The 17,771-nt window shown below is 47.4% G+C and overlaps 1 protein-coding gene across 1 annotated transcript in view; it reads right to left on the reverse strand.

Moving 5' to 3' along the window:
- Positions 1-17,771, reverse strand: part of LOC125947057 (translation initiation factor IF-2-like) — a 550,732-nt gene that overhangs the window by 503,773 nt on the left and 29,188 nt on the right. The window lies entirely within an intron of this gene.

A 17,771-nucleotide genomic window follows, 5' to 3' on the forward strand; every position in this document is an offset into this window, starting at 1 on the left:
AAAGTGGATGCTCATCACATCCATCTATACATCCATCCCACGGGGGACATCGAATTAGGCGAGGCATGCTAATTAGGCGAGGTATGACGTGGCAAAGGGTAAAAGAGACATGTAAAGAGGATTTATGCATTAGCGGCACATGTGAAGGCAAATAGACGTGGCTTGGAGTAGTTTACCTAGGCAGGTAGTGATAGCACAGAGAAAATAAGTAATTGATTGATTGCATTAGAAGCGATATTTTAATGAGTTCAGGACATCAGATCAGGTGGTATTAGTGGGATACATGAATGCGCACATGGAGGATTTAGATGGACAAACTGATTACAACGGTTCTCTAGGGCTGAGTCTGTGTAATGAACAAAACCTTATAGTAGTCAACAGAGAGAATCATCGTCATGGATAGGTAACATGGAAATGCAGAAACAGGCAGTCATGTATCGACTATGCCTTACTCTTAGAAATGTTCTACAGACGAAATGATAACAGCCGAACATGGAAAAAATAGCCTGGGTGGCGATCATAGACGTTTAACATTAAAGTTTGGGAGAGATACCAAAGCAAAACACGAACCAATACCACTAGAATTTCTAAAAATGAATGAATAGCAAATAACAGAGATCGCAACAAATATACAGAAGAAAATTGAGGCTTTTCCTACAGCAGTCTGGGAATAGTAAGGAACTGGTGAACGTTGTGCAGCATGCAATAAGGCAGACAAGGCAAAACAATTGTTGGATTGGGAAGAGGAAACCACGTAAGTGGGGGAACAAGGAAATAAAGCAAGCTATAGAACAGCGTAAAGAGTCATCTAGGGCTCATCGAGAAGCCAAAAAGTTGGGATTACAAGAAGAAGAGGTGCTCCTTAGATGGAATACATACCGAGAAAAGAAAAGGGTGGCGAGTGAGCTCCTGCAACACCAAATTAAATGCGCAAGTGAACGTTGGGTTCATAACATTCGCAAAAGAGACAAAGCCGCCCCAAAAAGATTCTGGAACTATATAAAAGCACTCGGAGCTTTAACCTGAAAACTGGCAAACGTCTATAAGGGATGGAGACGGAAACATCTACGAATGAGACGATGCGCTGCGGTACATCACAGACGTTATTAGGGATAACTTCGGCACGAGCAAAGCGTAGTTCAGACTCAAACAGATCCAGCAACAACAAATAAGCCTGAGAGACCAAAAGTTAGCATAGAACGATTTTACTGGAAGAAAGCAGAAGAAAATGTCCCAATCAGCCGGAAGCAGGACCCGATGAAATCTCAATACAGCTAATCAAAAACATCTGTCCAAAGAGCAAGGCACTGCTAGCTGACTAATGCCTAAAACAAGTGATTAGAACGAGGAAAATTCTAAAAAAATAAATTCTGGGGTTTTACGCTCCAAAACCACCATCACATTATGAGGCACGCCGCAGTGGGGGACTCCGGAAATTTGGACCACCTGGGGTTCTTTAACGTGCACCTAAATCTAAGTACACGGGTGTTTTTGCATTTCGCTCCCATCGCAATGCGGCCGCCGTGGCCGGGATTCGATCCCGCGACCTCGTGAGGAAAATTCTGGTTGGATGGCGTGAAAACAAGATGAACCTCATCGACAAAGGCAAAGGTGATAAGGGTAATGAGCTCGTACAGGCCAGTTACAGTAACGAAGGATATATACAGAATGCCAATGAAAACCATAAAATTATAACCGTTGAAGTGGGCGGAGAAAATTATGTTAGTGGTTACTGTTAGTGGTAAATGAGGTTACTACATCAGTAAATTCATTACTAAAAGTCTTATTCAAGAGCCATGCACGAAGAGGGGAATAATGTCAGCTGATTCGTTAACCAGAGTTATTTGACTGTCTCTCTTGCACTGGACAATATTCCTGGAGTACTTGGGATGACTTTTCAATATGGATGCCAGCCTAGAATTAAAGAAGCTGAATTTCACCTTCGTTAGGGGACTCCTGTAAGTTTTAGCTACGCACGAGTATGAGCGCACCAGCACTTGACCCTGATTTGACGTGGGAGACAACCCGATATTTTTTAAAGCAGAGGGCGTTAGAATACCGATACCGCGTTTTCATTGGAATGCATTTATTGATTAGACACTGAATTCTCGCTTTACAATTGTCCAAAAGTACGACCACTTATGTATTATCACCATGTTAGCAGTAGTTAGTTGATATTAAACTACGTTAATTAAATACGTTTTCTTTTTTTACGCAGCTTTGCTCGGATGTGCGGAACAGAGACGGTGAAATGCAGCGCTTCATGATCACTAAGGCCAGGCGCATGTGCTACTGCCAAGGTTATATCAGGAAATGACGTGAGGATTAGGTCGAGCAAATTTGCAAGTAGTAGTAGGTGTCTTACGCGTTGGTTGTTCCACAATTTGTATTAGATTGAAATCACCCGAAACAGTTGCAAAGTTTGCAGCTTCCATGGACAAAGTCATTGGGAAGGGTCAATGCTGTGACCTGGACAGCGCCGTTCAAGTAGGAGCATGGAAAGTTAGTCACCGAGCAGAAGGATCGGCTTGTTAGGGAAGCGTGATGATATTTCGTTGAAATCAGCATAAATTGTCTCCAAAAAGCGTGGGCTAGAGCTAAGGAGTGTTTAACAAATTATTATGCACAACAAACAAATTATGCACAATAAAAAAATTCCGTACTACATGCAATTTCCAAACGACAGCATTCAAAGCAATATTTTACGGCAATAAAGAACCACTGCCCGGCATATCCGGATGATCAGACCGGAACAAAGCATAGGGCAGGTAATATAAACCGCGCTGGCCTACGTTCTCCATATGTCCATGGCCTTGGACATGCGACGAAGGGAAGAAAGGACCCCCCCCCCCCCCCGCTCTAGGTCACCAACACCAAAAGATCTCGCCCCCCCCCCCCCCCGCATTCCCACGAGTAAAGCGCCCCCAGCATCCGTCAACCCAGCGGACCAGCAACGCCGCAGCCCCCCCCCCCCCCCCCCCCCCCCACCACCCTTTTGCCGTTTTCCTCTGTCAAGAACAGATGCCCTGTCAAGTGTCTCCCCACCTTCCACTCTCTCCCCCTTCCTCCTTTCTTACGCTGGACCTTTGAAAAGCTGCTCATCGCCACCTCTGAAGAACACCCCCTGAAGAAGGAGCCGAATTGGCTCCGAAACGTCGAGTTTCACTCCCGCAGTCGACGAGTTTGGACGCTCCCGTCTCCTTCTTCCGCCATGGCCAGGAGGACCTGGTGATCGTGCGGCGTGCCTGACCCGTGACCTGCTGTTTGTGGCTGCTTTTCTCCCTGGTTGGATACGGCGCGGGTCCTCGAGGATTCAAGCCAGGTATCTAGCCGTTTGGTGAGAGACCATCGTGGCTTTTTACTTTCTTTTTTTTCTGCTTAGCTGAGGTTTTTAGCATTGCAGCTAGCCTGTTATAGCTTAACTTCGGCTAGACGCGGCCGCCACGTGGTTTTCACCGCGATGGTGGCCCCTTCACGGCTTCGGCCGTTTACGTTTTTTTGGTCGCGTGCCGAAAGGGGCGAGCAATGTGAACGTGTGCAAAGCGCTCGTACAGCGCGTTTCTTTGTCGGAGCTGAAGTCTGTGCAGGACTTCGGCGCAGGCCGATTCGAGGTTACGTTTAAGACTAAGGCCGCGGTCGATCGCTTCTCAGCCGATCCCGCTTTGAAGGTTCGTCATGTGTTGATTGAGTTTGAGCATCGAGGTGTGCGGACGAAGGTGGTCAGGGTTTTTGGCTACCCCTCGGACCTGCCAGACCAAGCCCTCTCAGAAGGGCTACAGGTTTTTGGAAAGGTCCTAGGGATCTCCGAAGAGTGCGTGCCGGGTTTTCCTAGCGTCGGTACAGGAAACCGGCGCATTCGGATGGAGATGGCGCGGCCCGTCCCTAACCTTCTCCGGGTTGGTGATAGGGTATTTCAGTGTGAGTACGAGGGTGTTGCACGGTTGTGTCGTAGGTGCAACTTAGAGGGGCACCACGCGGTCGCGTGTGAGACGCCGAAGTGCGTACGCTGCGAGCAGTTCGGTCACGAGAGCTGCGACGCGGCGTGCGTACGATGTGGCGGAGATCACGCGGTCTCGTCGTGCCCTGTCCGCACCTACTCATCAGTGACCTCGGGCTCTGAGCCGCAGCCATCTGCGTCAGAGTCGGCGGTCACTTCGGTGTTAGGTAGCCCCAGAGTTGCGACGGAAAACGGAGACAGCCAGGGCTCCTTGAGCGAGGGAGACAGTGCTGGAGTCGACGTAGAGTCCGCGGCTGCCGATGCGCTCACTTCCCTGTCCGCCGCGGCGACGAGCGGTGGGGGAGGTGGCGAGGAGCTGGTCGTGGCTCCCGTAGTTGTCCCCGCGGCAGCGGCGGTCCCCGCCGTGGCGGCCGAATTCTCTGGTGAGATGGAACCGCTTGCTAGCACGAGCACGGAGGCGCCTTTCATTGAGGTGTCCCGTAAGAAACGGAAGAAAACCCGTAGCAAGCGCTCTGGATCGGCGGCCAGGGAGGCGGCCTCACGGCGGTCGTCTTCGGACTCGGAAGGTGCTGGCTCCCATAGCTCGGAGCCTGGTCTCCCTACACCCAAACGCACGGCTGTGGTGGCCTCAGGATCAGAGTCAGAAATGGAGGACTCTTCAGAAAGCGAGGAGGACACTCCTTGTAAACATTGTAAGGGATTCGATTGCGACTGTTCGATTATATCAGATAAGTCGTATGAATCAACAGCCGTGGGGTCTCCGCTCGAGGAGACTCCCGCTTAGGCAGTTGCGTACCATCGATTTATTTGCGGCTAGTATTACCCAGTACTAGCCTTTTCCTTTTACCTTAGCTCTCTTGTTTTTCTCTAGCTCTCTTTTAGTCTTTTCCTAAATTTTTCTTCCAACCAATATGGCTTTCTTCCTTAAACTAGCTACCTTTAACTGTAGAGGCTTGTCCCGAAATTCAAAACTGTTCGCGATAGTCGACTTAGCTAGATCCGCAAATGTAGATATTCTTGTACTTCAGGAAACCTATGTCCATAGATTAGGTCAAATCAGCCACTTTGACAGGACTTTTGGCACGAGGTCTTTCTGGAGTTATGGTGGGTCGAACTGCCGAGGCACGGCCATCATTTTGATGCCGAGCTTCAAAGGCCTGGTTCTCCGCCATGCCAGGGATGCCGAGGGCCGTATTCTGTCAGTGCACCTTGATTCTGGCATTCGAATTGTTAATGTCTATGCTCCAAACAAAGATAAAGGTCAAAAAAAAGTTTTTTGCTGCATTGGAGCCCTACTTAGTGGGCCCTTCTCAGCTTATTCTTGTAGGAGACTTCAATTGTGTGTTAGAGCAGGTAGATCGTGTATCTAAAAGAGGTACTCCAAAATTTAGGAATAGGGCTGTAGATATTGTACTACGGGGGCTCGTTGATGACCTGGGACTGGTTGATGGTTGGCGCGCGCTTCGCCCTGTCGGGTCAGGAATGGCTTGGACAGGGCGGGGGGTGCAGAGCCGCATCTATCGGTTTTATGTCGCGTCATCACTGGCTCCCAGTATGCATTCCTCCGATGTAATCCATTCTGCTCTTAGCGGCCACTGCATCCTGATACTGCGGTTTGCCGACTCGAGTTTAGTGCCGCAAGGGAAGAGACCATGGCGTCTAAGCCCACGGCTTCTAAAAGACAGGCAGGCAACCGCAGAGGTATCGTCCATTCTGTTTCGCTCGCTGCACAACAGAGCGAATCTAGAAGGTAGAGAATGGCACGAAGTGAAGGCCAGTGTCCGTGAGTGCTTCAGGTCTTGGGGCAAGCGTCGAGCGCGGGAGGAGCGCGATGAGATAAAAATCGTCTCCGACGCGATCCTTCTGCTCTCGAGGCCACTGTCTAGTGGGCCTGGGGTCGGTCCGGCGCTGGCCTCACTCCGAAAGGAACTTCGGATTCTCCTACAGCGACGCTGGGATAGCTTGAGAGCTATAACCCGAGCGGAGCGGTGGGAAATGTAAGCGTGGTGCAGCATAAACATTCTCCGCAGACATCTTTCAAGGAAGAGCACAACTCTCTCTTCCGTAGTAGATCCAAGTGATGGTAGCTTAGTCGACTCACCATAAGGACTGCTTGCACTGGCGAGGCAGTTCTACATGAACCTTTATGCTGAGCCATCTGCCACTCCATCTGTTTTTCCATTCGTTCCACCAACTGAACCGCCAGAAGTTGGTGACACAGCCATAGTTGAAGACGAGCTCTTTGCAGCATTGAAGTCTATGAAGCACAATCGCAGTCCAGGCTCCGATGGTTTGACAGTTGAATTTTATGTGAAGTTTTGGGGACTTTTAGGGAAGCCTTTCACATCATTGGTGAACAGGCTGCTCAGTGAAGGGACTTTGTCAGCGTCTCAAAGAGAGGGGCTAATCACTCTCCTGTGCAAGGATGAGTCGAGAAGCACTGATCTAAGAGCCTGGCGGCCCATCACACTTCTGAACTGCGATTACAAGCTCATAGCAAAGTATCTGTGTATGCGACTCACTCCAGTTCTCAACACTGTTTTGGGTCCATACCAGGCATGCTGTGTTCAGCGGCGTTCCTGTCAGCTTCACGGTTTAGCAGTTAGAGACCTTCTCCTGTGGGCAAATACCAGGAAACTTCCCGGTATTTTCTGCTCCTTTGATCAGGAGAAGGCTTTCGATATCATTAGCCACAGGTACCTTTTTCGGGTTTTGAAGGAGGCCGGCTTTAGCCGGGGTTTTCAGCGTATGGTCCAAGCTTTGTACTCTCGACCGACTTCTGCTGTTCTCACACAGGATCGCGTTTCGGAGGCTTTCGTTGTTGGTCGTGGTGTACGGCAGGGAGATCCGCTCTCACCTGCTCTCTGCGTACTCGCAATCGAACCCCTTCTGCAGAGGCTATCCTGTGACAGTAGAATTGGCAAGTTCCTACTTCCACCAGGTTCCCCTCCAGTTGCACTCTTCGCTATGCAGACGACTTGTCTATTGTCGTCCCGGACGAGGCATCAGCATGCACCGTGCTGGACGTCATGGACAGTTACTGCAGGGCGAGCGGTGCGAGGTTGAATAGGTCGAAAAGTGCAGCCATGTACTTGAACTCCACTCCGTACAGCCCGCAGCCCGTTCATGGTCTACCCGTGAAAACGCGGTTGCGAATTCTCGGTTTCCATTTCGATCCAGACGGTCTGTCTTCTGAAAACTGGCAGAAAGCTAAACAGAAGCTTGAAACCAGGATTCAGGAGTTCAGCATGTTGTCGTGTCCATTCACAGCTAGAGCGAACATTCTTAGGTCTCTTCTTTTTTTCTTTTCTCACATATGTAGCATGTGTGTCCCCTGTTCCAACCCGAACCAAGCTTATCTTGGAGAGGGTTCTCTTTCGGTTTCTCTGGAAAGGGACAACTGGCTGTGTAGCTAGGCAGGTACTTAAGCTGCCCAAGGATAAGGGAGGACTCGGAATTCCCGACTTGGGCATCGTAGCTGCTGCACTGCACGTCAGGTGGACCCAGGTTGCCCTTAGCTCAGATATGCTCCTGACTCGAAGCTTTACTTCCTTCTTCCTTAGCACTAGACTCCGTTTGTTTTCCCAGAGCACATTCTCTCACTGTGTGCCTCGCTCAGGAACCCCGTCCCCGTTCTATGCGATGGCTGCCAATTCATTGGCACGCCTTCGCAAGGTCCATTCCGACATCGACGTAATTTCTACTCCGCTCCAAGAACTAGTTGATATCCTTACCCCCGGTCTCCCCCCGCATTGCCAAAGGTATGACCTGTCTTTTCACAGGCCAAGTTGGAAGCTTATTACGGCAGGCTTCCTTGACACCTGGCGAGCTACATTCATGTATCGCCTGGCGCGAGGATGTTTGCCGATTAGCTTCCGACCCTTCACAGCCATCCCGGCTCGTGGAGTGTGCCCCTTTTGTGGCGGTCGAGAGGATACAGTTCACATCTTTTCGCAGTGTTTACTTTCTGCTGCTCTCCTCCAACGGATAGCTAGTTTGTTTAGTCTCCCAGGCGTTCCATTTCAGACAGTCCGTTTCTTGCACCCTTTGATTAGCCAGCGATCAACCAGTTCGTGCTTCTTCTTGTCGAGTGCTCATACCAAGTTTGGTTAGCACGCTGTGACGCGGTTTTCGGGGGAGGGGCGCCGGGTCTTCACGAAGTGCTTGGAAAAGCACGGAAGGAAGTCTGGTTCCATCTCATCCGGGAGCGGCATCACCTAGGCGAGAAGAAGTTTCTCGAAGTGTGGGCTCGCCCTGCTGTGATTTTTTATGAGTCAGGTGGAAAGCTTTCCATTAAGTTATGATGCATGCTTCTAAGGTCACTCGAATGGACAGCATGCGCCAGTTGATCCACGTGTTTCCGTTCGCCTCAGTGGAACACAGAGTTGGAACCGGTGCTGGCGCAACAGAGTGCGCTGCGCCGCGGACAGCTTCTGTTGGCTCCATGGTTGTTTGCCTTGACACCTTTTCCGTCGAGGCAATCCAGGGATGGGCTCGTTTCCCTGACGACCGACATGGCTGTTTGTGTGAAGCGTGAAATAGCACGGTGTGTGCCGCTCCACAGCGGCCCCCTTGTCCGGGAAGGACCGTTGGCCCAAACCAAAACCCCCCACCCAGTCAGCCCGGGTAGGGGGGCGTGCCGGGGTCAATGTACCGAATGATGCTTGGTTGATGAGTACATGTACGCTCTGGGGCGCGGTACCTACGGGTGCCAAGTCCCCTTCCCATCTGACAACCGCACGTCGGGCTGATAAATTCACTTATTTGGTTTGAGTCACTCTCTAAGTATTAATGAATTTTCCCAAGCAGACAGGTAATTTTGTCGAAATGTTTAACTTTAAGGCATACTTTGTATCACAGTTAAATAATTATTTGATGTGATTCTAGATGAAAGCCATGTCACTGTCATCACAATGACATCAGCCTTTTAGCCATTAATGCGTTTAAGCGTTCCTGTGTTTGGCAAATACTGTGAATGGCAGCGCATAACACGCATAACACCGAGGCGTGCAACCAAGAGTCACTACCCTTCACGCCTAGCTATTAATTAGTGGAAATGTTAGTGGAATATTGTGCCTATTGTGCCTGGTTTGTTTTTTTCTCCTCCGAAGTGATATTGTACTTAGTTTTGAAAACGTCTGCACTTTGTTCTTCAATAAGACTTCCACATTATTCTTTTTAACTATGCAGAACAAAGTGAAGCAAGTTCCTAATCTGCAAGTGCAATCTTCGTACAATCAAATGAAAACTCTAAAGGCTGTCTCTTATGTTCTTGCAATTTTCAAACGTGAAGACAGGATGCCATGGGTGTTTAAATATAGTACTGAATTTATAATCCCGAATAACTAGGCACGCATTTCGGCCTTCTATACAGCGCTCGTTCGTGCCTGCCTGTCTCCACCTTCATTCTAGTATTGTTTGCGCAACATCCGCTCTACATGCACGAACAAGGACCAACCCCTACTAAAAAATCATTTGATTTCAAACGGGTTTCATCAAATAGGATTATGGAACGGGACCCCGTTTGAACCCATTTAGCCCAGACCTGTTTGTCCCCGTTTGAACCCATTTAGCCCAGACCTGTTTGCCCCCGTTTGAACCCATTTAGCCCAGACCTGTTTGTCCCCGTTTAGTCCACTCCCCGTTTGACCCTGTTCGAACCTATTTATTTCCCTATTTGAGCCAGGTTTCTTTAGACTGGTCCGATGTCACTTAACATAAGTCACTATTTAAATCTATTTGGTGCACTTATGGATTTGAGATCAGCCTTGAACAAGTTTTGTGTGACCTATGAGTGCGCTTGACATGTATGACCTATAAGAGTATGCAACCTGAAAAAGATCGGTAGCTCATTTTCATATGTACTACAAGTATGCAAATGTAATTCTTGCAGGTGTACTGCATGCTTTATCATTTGTACTCATTTTACTGCAGTGTTGTGTTGCTGTAATGGTTTGTGCATAAAACAAATGTACAGCAAAGCGCAATTTTAAGTTGGAAAAACGTCGGGTGAAGAGGACTTGTAAAAGAAAGACATAAGTATACTTTACGTGCGTTTTTATGTACACCCATTCAAACATTATTACTGAAGCGCTCTGATTTTAAGACGGGGCATGTCGCACATCTGACAAGCATAGTTTATTCAAAATTCTATAATGGTACTCTGACAGAAAACCAGTGGAATGTGTTGCTTTGGTGAGAGCTTGCAGGGCACCTGAAAAAGTAAAGAAAAGCCAACAATTTCTTTTCACTTATGCAACAGGTTCACACAAAGGCAAAAGCAGTTTTGCGTATGTTCACACAGATAAGAATGGGTAAGCATTCAGAATATAGGAGATACTAACAAATCTCATTCAAAGGTAACTGGTTTCAGGCAATTTGGCTATGATTCTAAGGGAACATGCATTACTGTGGTAGAATAAACTGTCACAATTAGTGGGCCACTGAAACAAGTGTTATAATCAAAAAGACATCATTAACAATAGTATTGAAGCAACAGAATTAAGTAGTACAAGCATAAAATACACATTTAAAAAGCAGCATGGACACGCCACGCTAATAAATTACTTGGAAGCTACCTTTCTGCCAGCAAAGTTAATACCGTTGTGGAATAGTGGCTTTAGCATCCCTGTTTGGCTGGTTTATCCCATACTGATAATTATGAGACTTAGATGGGCTAGTTGGTTGCTGGCTTGATGAAACCTGTTATGATGGTGTTTGTAGTAAATTCTGCTTCTTTCTACGCCACGATCGCATTGGTAATCCAGACAGAGTGTTCCTCTGACCCCTGACAAAGTGCAATGAGCATGAGAAGGTACCGCCTCCTGCTTTTTAACTATATTGCACGAGAACACTATAATACGGTCGTGCGTCGTCCTGAAGGGAACATCACCTTAGACGACTCTTGCACAGGAGGGTGCTTGGTGACTTGAGTACTTCTGCTGGTCTCACTGATTATTGTCCCTTAAAGGCACTAAAATGACGCGTGATGGACGCTCGCACGATATAGCTAGAAATGGGGGAGGCTGTAAACCTGGCCTCCAAAACATGCGTGTTCATTTGTATGCATAGAGTTGTCAGCTTGCTTATTTCCTGTGCTCTGTGTTTCTGTGTGGACCTGCGTGCTAGGCCATGCCACGGGCTGTGCCGAATGTTTCGTATGTTATTGGTACTTTCTTCATTAACAAGTTCAGGGCCACGATCTTGTAGCAATGCATTTCTGATGCCGTTTCTAATAGTGCTTCGTCAGTTGTCATAGTGACACTGTGCCCATGTTGTCAGTATGGATTTGATGGAACATGTTATAACGGTGCATGTGAGGACAATTGCCGAGCTTCAACTGAGGTTTACTGCAGCAGTTCCTGCACAGAAACATTGGACAAAACACCGCCATGGCGCACATTGTCAGCGCGATCATAACAGAAAGTCATCATGTCATACAGCACTACAAACGTTCTCATCTGCACAAGATTAAAGACACATTTGTACTACACGTTATACCCCATCATCAATTTACGCTCTTCAAACCCGCGAAATTGAAAACCTTTTCTTGCAAATATATGTCTTTTCTTTTTGATAAATTAAATGACGTGATGTTAATGCAACTTTCTCCATTCTTTTTTATATGAAATGCCCCAAACAATTCTCTCTCTCTCTTTGATCCTTAAAACTTCCAAGTATACAAGTGTCGTACACTGGAGTGCAAATACACCTTTGCAATGGTCAGCCAAGCGACCCCCCCGCTACAAAAGCCTGCACGGATGCTCGATGCTCCCTCAAATGGTCATTAACGCATCTACCAGTTTGGCTGACATAACTGCCACAGGAGAGCGGGATGTGGTAAACTACCTCCGTCTCGCAGCGTACGAAGCCCTTAACATGCTGTTTTGCACTCTTTTGTGAACTGCATGTACTGTTCACAGCATAGCACATTCGTGCCAGTTTTTCCGAGCGGAGGAGACTATGGGACTATTGGAACTCAAAACTTGTTAAGAGAGACATCGCATTGAACAGTATCAGATCCGCGCACGAATGGTGATGCGAGCATCAGAAAGCTCGGAGTGCAAACAACCAAGAGGCTCAAGCAGGCGGGTTTCCCTGGTGAAACAATCGCTTCTGTTGTTGAAAGCCTATTTGGTGAAATAAGGTCTGGTGTGGGGAGCAGGGGAGCCGATAAAGAATGGTCAAGGAAGCCGTTAATGGTGCCTTATTTGCACAACCTCTCCCACCACTTGAAGAAAGTGGCCGGAAAGTGCGGCCTTCCCATAGTGTTCTCCGCTCAGAAAAACTGGGGTGAATTTGCCGTGCAGTGAACAGTGCACACATTTCACATAAGTGTGCGAAACAACATGCTAAGGGCTTCGTACGCCGCCAGACGGAGGTGGTTTACCACAACCCACTCTCTTGTGGCAGGTGTTATGTCAGCCAAACTGGTAGATGTTTTAATGACCATTTGAGGGAGCATCGAGCAGATACTAATTCTCTAACTTTGCGGAGAAATGCATTGGCGTGCCAGTCACTTTCTTAACAAAATGTCGTTTTATGCACCGAAGCACAACAGTATGAATAGATATATAAATTATGGGGTTTTACATGCCAAAACCACGATCTCATTATGAGGCACGCCGTAGTGGAGGACTGTGGAACAATTTAGACCACCTGGGGTTTTTTAACGTGCACCTAAATCAAAGTATACGGGTGTTCTACCATTTCGCCCCATCGAAATGCAGGCGCCGTCGCCGTGATTTGATCCCGCGACCTCATGCTTAGCAGTCCAACATCATAGTCACTAAGCAACCACGGTGGGTAAGCACAAAAGTAACTTGAACGCCAATGCATTTCTCCGCAATGTTCGCGAATTAATATCTCGAAACTGGCGCCATCCTGAAAATTAGTTACTAGTGCATCCGCCTTGCGAACTCCACTGCTAGAATTTGTCAATTCCAACCTAAGTTAATATGTTAAAAAAACCTAATTGGTGATTTTTTGTTAATTAGTAGATTATGGATTTCAATTGTTTGTGAAAGTAATGTCCACCTCTTCGAGTAGACCACCTCAAGAACTAGAATTGTGCTATCCACCACAGGCAGCCGTTAAAAATTTTTTTGAAATATTTGCTCACACACCCCGTATTTATGGCATGTGCATGCAAGAGGCGATGTTTCCATCCCTAATGCGTAAATGTTGTAAATAATTAGAAGAGCTTTCTTTTTTGTCGCCAGTCGTTAGCATTGCCTACTGGAAAGAGAATCAATATTGAGACACATATCACTCACGTGCTTTTCACATGCCATTGATAGATAGAAGCCTCTCCCGAAGTTGTCACTGAAGTCTGCAGGTTTTTTTTTTCAAGGTCAAAAAAGCACGCAAACTAATTTGAAGCGAGGTGAACATACATCAACATATTCTAGGCATAGGCTATCCATTTAGCTGGCTACCTCCTTCTCTTTAAAAATGTAATAAACTTTGTCCTGTGTGTATATTTCAATATATTGTATCTGTGCATGGTGTTCTCAGCGGGAATAGAAGGCAATGTTGAAGTGAGGAAACACGGATGAGGTAGCGGCGGCTGGTGCTTCTAATGCGATTGTCCTCCTAGTGTCAGGATTTGCCGAAATAAAGCGAAAGTATAAATTAAAAGCCGTGCACGTCCGCGCCAACAATGATGCTGTAAGCTTTGAGCCCCAACAAAAGTGAAAGGGTAGAGGCAACTCAAAAGATTCCTAAAAATATGTGTGTAACAGAACTCCGGTAATGACACTTTAGGGGCGGGGTGGTAGGCTACGGATCGCCGGGGGGGGGGGGGGGGGCTGTGCTTCCCGGGAAAACTCCAGAGGGGGCTCGAGCCCCGTAGCCCCCCTCCGTAGTCGCCGCCTATGAACTGCATGTCTAGCACTCGGAAAGTGTCCCTGCTCTGTCGTGGGAATGAGAAGATCTTGTGTCACATTAACGGTCACAGCCACAACTGTATTCCATAAGCAGGGATCTTTTTCATAATTTGGCTCTGATAGTGGTGCAAAAATGACACGTGGCGTCGTTTGACGGTAAAACACCGTAAAAAAATCGTCACCACACATAAAACCCATCCAGGGAAAGCTATTTTGCTTTGATGCTGGGCTGAATATTGTATTTGGTGTGCTTATGCGAATTTTTTTTTTTTGAACCTCCAGGAGTGGCTCATACCAACTATGGGGGATTGACTAAGAATGAAGCGTGTTAAGAAAACCATGATACAAGTCTAAGTAGAATCATTATTCTTTTCATTGCGTGAGAATGTAACTTCTTTCTCATTTCCAAGTAGTGCTGATTTCCTGCATACAAGCGGAATGCTGGTTAGTTAATTCTGGTTTAATGGCGCAAAAGCGACTGAGGCCATGCTGCGCCAGTCACAAAACAATGCAGAAGCTGTGTGAGAATGCTTCCGATCTAGTCGCACTTATATGTAAAGCAGAGCGGCCATTCCATAATTACATATTTCAAATAGTCATCTTCTCTCCTCCCTGTTATCCTCTACTGCCTCGCCCCCTTTGCTGACCACCGTTCATCGGGCTGCGCTAGATACTTACAGTTCGGCTAATTTCCTTTCCTTCCGTGCATTTGCCTATTGGCTATAGATGCAACCAAGTCACCCGAAGCGCAGATGTTGGAAGAATGTTACCGCATATCAATTTTCTTTTCTCCCCTGCTGCTAGCTGGATGCATCGCAACCTGGGAGTCACCGCATCGCCGCTGCGTCAAATGCACTGTAAGCATGCTAGTATAGAGAACTGATCGCAAACCCTTTGGGCACGCGTTGACCGCAACGCCTGCGTCATTAAGCCACGAAAAAAAAAGGTTTAACGTCGAAGCGCGAACAGAAAGAACAGGTAGAGAAAAATCAGGTGGATCCCACGTACAGTGCATGGAATTGACGTAAGCGAAGCTCTACTTGCTTTGACTGACGATAATTAGCGGCGATGTTGACGGCGAATGTTCAATTTCTTCTGCCTTTAGTGCAGTACGAGAGCGGTGAGGTTATGGTAAATGTTACCGTGTACCCCTGCTTTTTGTCTGCGTAGTCTGCAGAACACGCAGCGAGCCGTGTTTGCTTGAGTTGTGCGCCATTGTTCCGAGAACGTTAGCATTCTCATGGCCTGCCATCGCATAGTGGCAGAAGTGTTACACTTAAATTATGGCACCGTACGTGCCACAACCGCAATCGGATTATGAGGCACGGCGTAGTGGCGGATTATGGATTAATTTGACACCCAGGTGTTCTTTAACATGCACCTAAATCTAAGCGAACTGGCGTTCCTGTATTTCGCTCCGGTCGAAACGTGGCTGCCGCTGTCGGGATTGAACCCGATCAATGGCATAGCCGCCAAGCTACCGCTCCGGGCACCGAAGTGTTGAATTGAAGTGTGACGCCTGTGCTCCACGGTGCTACGACGCTACGGTTATTTAATGCGGCATTGAGTCTGCCCGCCATGTGTCAGGTGTGTGCTTGACAAAGTGGCGCGGTGTTTATTTCGCAGAAATAGCAGAAACGTACAGTGCCTTGAGCTTAACTTTATCGAGTTTGTCCGCAACCGCTGCCGTAAGGAGCGTTTCCTCGCCTTCACACGTCGCATTTTCCCGCTCCCCCCCCCCCCCCCCGCCATGTATGCGAGCGAAGAGTTCACTCGTTTCGTGGTTGCGTTGGTAGTATTGGTTGTGTGCAGTAAATGTCACACCAATACATTTGAATTTTAAATGGTCAACAATATCAACAGGACGATAGTTTAAAATAATATCGGCATGGAGGAAGGACTGGCATATTTTTGGCTCGGAAGATAACTTGTAAACTTGTGGTTTGCCCGTAATGCTACGAATAAAGATACTCATTCTGCTATTATCGAAACATGTTTGCCACGATGACATCAGTGCACCACGTCACATGAACGTCACCCGCCGTGTTAGCTTAACTTGTGAGGTGTCGCGCTGCTGGCTCGAGGACGAGGGTTTGATTACCGGCCATGGCGGGTGCATTTCGATCAAGGTGAAATGTAGGAACACCCGTGTACTTAAATTTAGGTGTACGCTAAAGAGCCCGAGGTGGCCAAAATTAATCTGGAGTCCCCCACTGCGTCATGCCTCCCAATCATATAGTGATTTTGACCGTAAAACCCTAGCAATTATGAGAGTTTTAGAATATGGGCCTCAAACGTATTGGGGCCCCAAAGAAATAGCGTAGAAGTCACTGCGCATGCACAAGACGCGAGCTATGTTTGGGTTTTGCGTCGGGCACGCTATTTTATCGATTTATGGGGAGCTCCAAAAGCTGCCCCAGAAGCTTTCATCAAGAAACATGGCGGCGCCCATCGAAGCGACGGCTCTAACTTAGCGTGCACCCCAATGGGCTCGATTCGTGGTAACGCGTGAACTTCATAAGCTAGAGAAGAGTGTAGCGGTTATCGATTTCCCTCAACTAACATGTGTAATGAAGATTGATTCATTAGACGCCGCTGATTCCGAAATCAATTGTCGATTTCATGGCTCGTAGGCCTAACACGGATTGACTTGGCTGGGTGAAGGTACGTAAAGTTGCTTACTCAAAACTAAGCGCAACAACCCAGGCGGCACGTCAGCTCGGACCAACGTTCGATACGTATTGGCACTTCCTGGCCGAGTGATGGCCTAAGGTTAACAGCGTGGTTCCAATATGGGCTGGGCCATTCTAATTCCTGGCCGAATGATGGCCTAAGATTAACAGTGTGCGCGAATATAGGCTGTACCACTCTGATAGAGATCCAACGCTGGCCCGCATTACACATTCAGTAAACAATATTAGCTCGTCCATTCAACAAGGCGGGAATTATTGGACCAACTTTCATGTGGACTTGCCAACATGAGTTACTAAGTTGGCTATCTTTGGGCTACATTGGTCCGTAATAAGCCAATTTACGCCTTATCAATTTTTAATACTTTCTGGTACGACTTGCTAAGGTTAAATAGCATGTTTGAAAGACTAATGCACTGATCACAGGCACACTGCGCAGGAACCAGAAATACGTGTGCAAGCTGTGACCCCTTCAACAGAGCTGATACCACGTTGGTTAATTAATTAGTTCGCTTGACGATACTACTTTCGTTGAGATTTAATAACAGCTTCGCTGATATGCTTATCTGTCACGGGGGACGGGCTGATCGATTTGCTGTGACAGACCGCGGGTTGTTCACAGCAGGGTACGGGTATATATTGGCGCCTGCCGCTTAAGTGTGCTCCACACGTGATAATTAAGCAATGGTTTGTGTACAAATGTAAAAAGGTCTGTACGACAATGCAAACTTATTGTACCAGCTTTATATCTTCAAAAGTGGTTGAAAAGGCCAAAATGTAGGCAGTTAACTGCAGTTGCACTCACTCCTGTGAAGCAGAATGATAGGCTGCTTTCACAATTTGCGTAGCTGCAGGTGCAAACATTGCTGAGGGTTAACTTTTGGTTACCACAAAACTACGTCTTTAAAAACTGGTTGTCAGTCGCTTTAACGCAAAATGTGAAGGTCTGAAAATATCATGTCGGTATGCCTTTAAGCTGTTTTGTGCCACACGTATGTAGATCTGGCTTTCCTGCACTCTAATGTCACATCCCCTAATTATGCATTGGGAATTTGCATGGGAGTAGAGTTGGTGCGCTTACAAGTGATAGTGAAAGCTTGGAGAGGTAGTTACTATGAAACACAGTTACTGTGCTAAGGGTTATGAAACACAAACATGAAACGCACAGAACAGACAAGACCTGATGCACTTCGTGTTTGTGTTTATTCCAGTAACGCTAAGGTGTTGTAGAGCACA

This window comes from Dermacentor silvarum, chromosome 7 (genome assembly GCF_013339745.2).
Source record: "Dermacentor silvarum isolate Dsil-2018 chromosome 7, BIME_Dsil_1.4, whole genome shotgun sequence".
NCBI lineage: Eukaryota > Metazoa > Arthropoda > Arachnida > Ixodida > Ixodidae > Dermacentor > Dermacentor silvarum.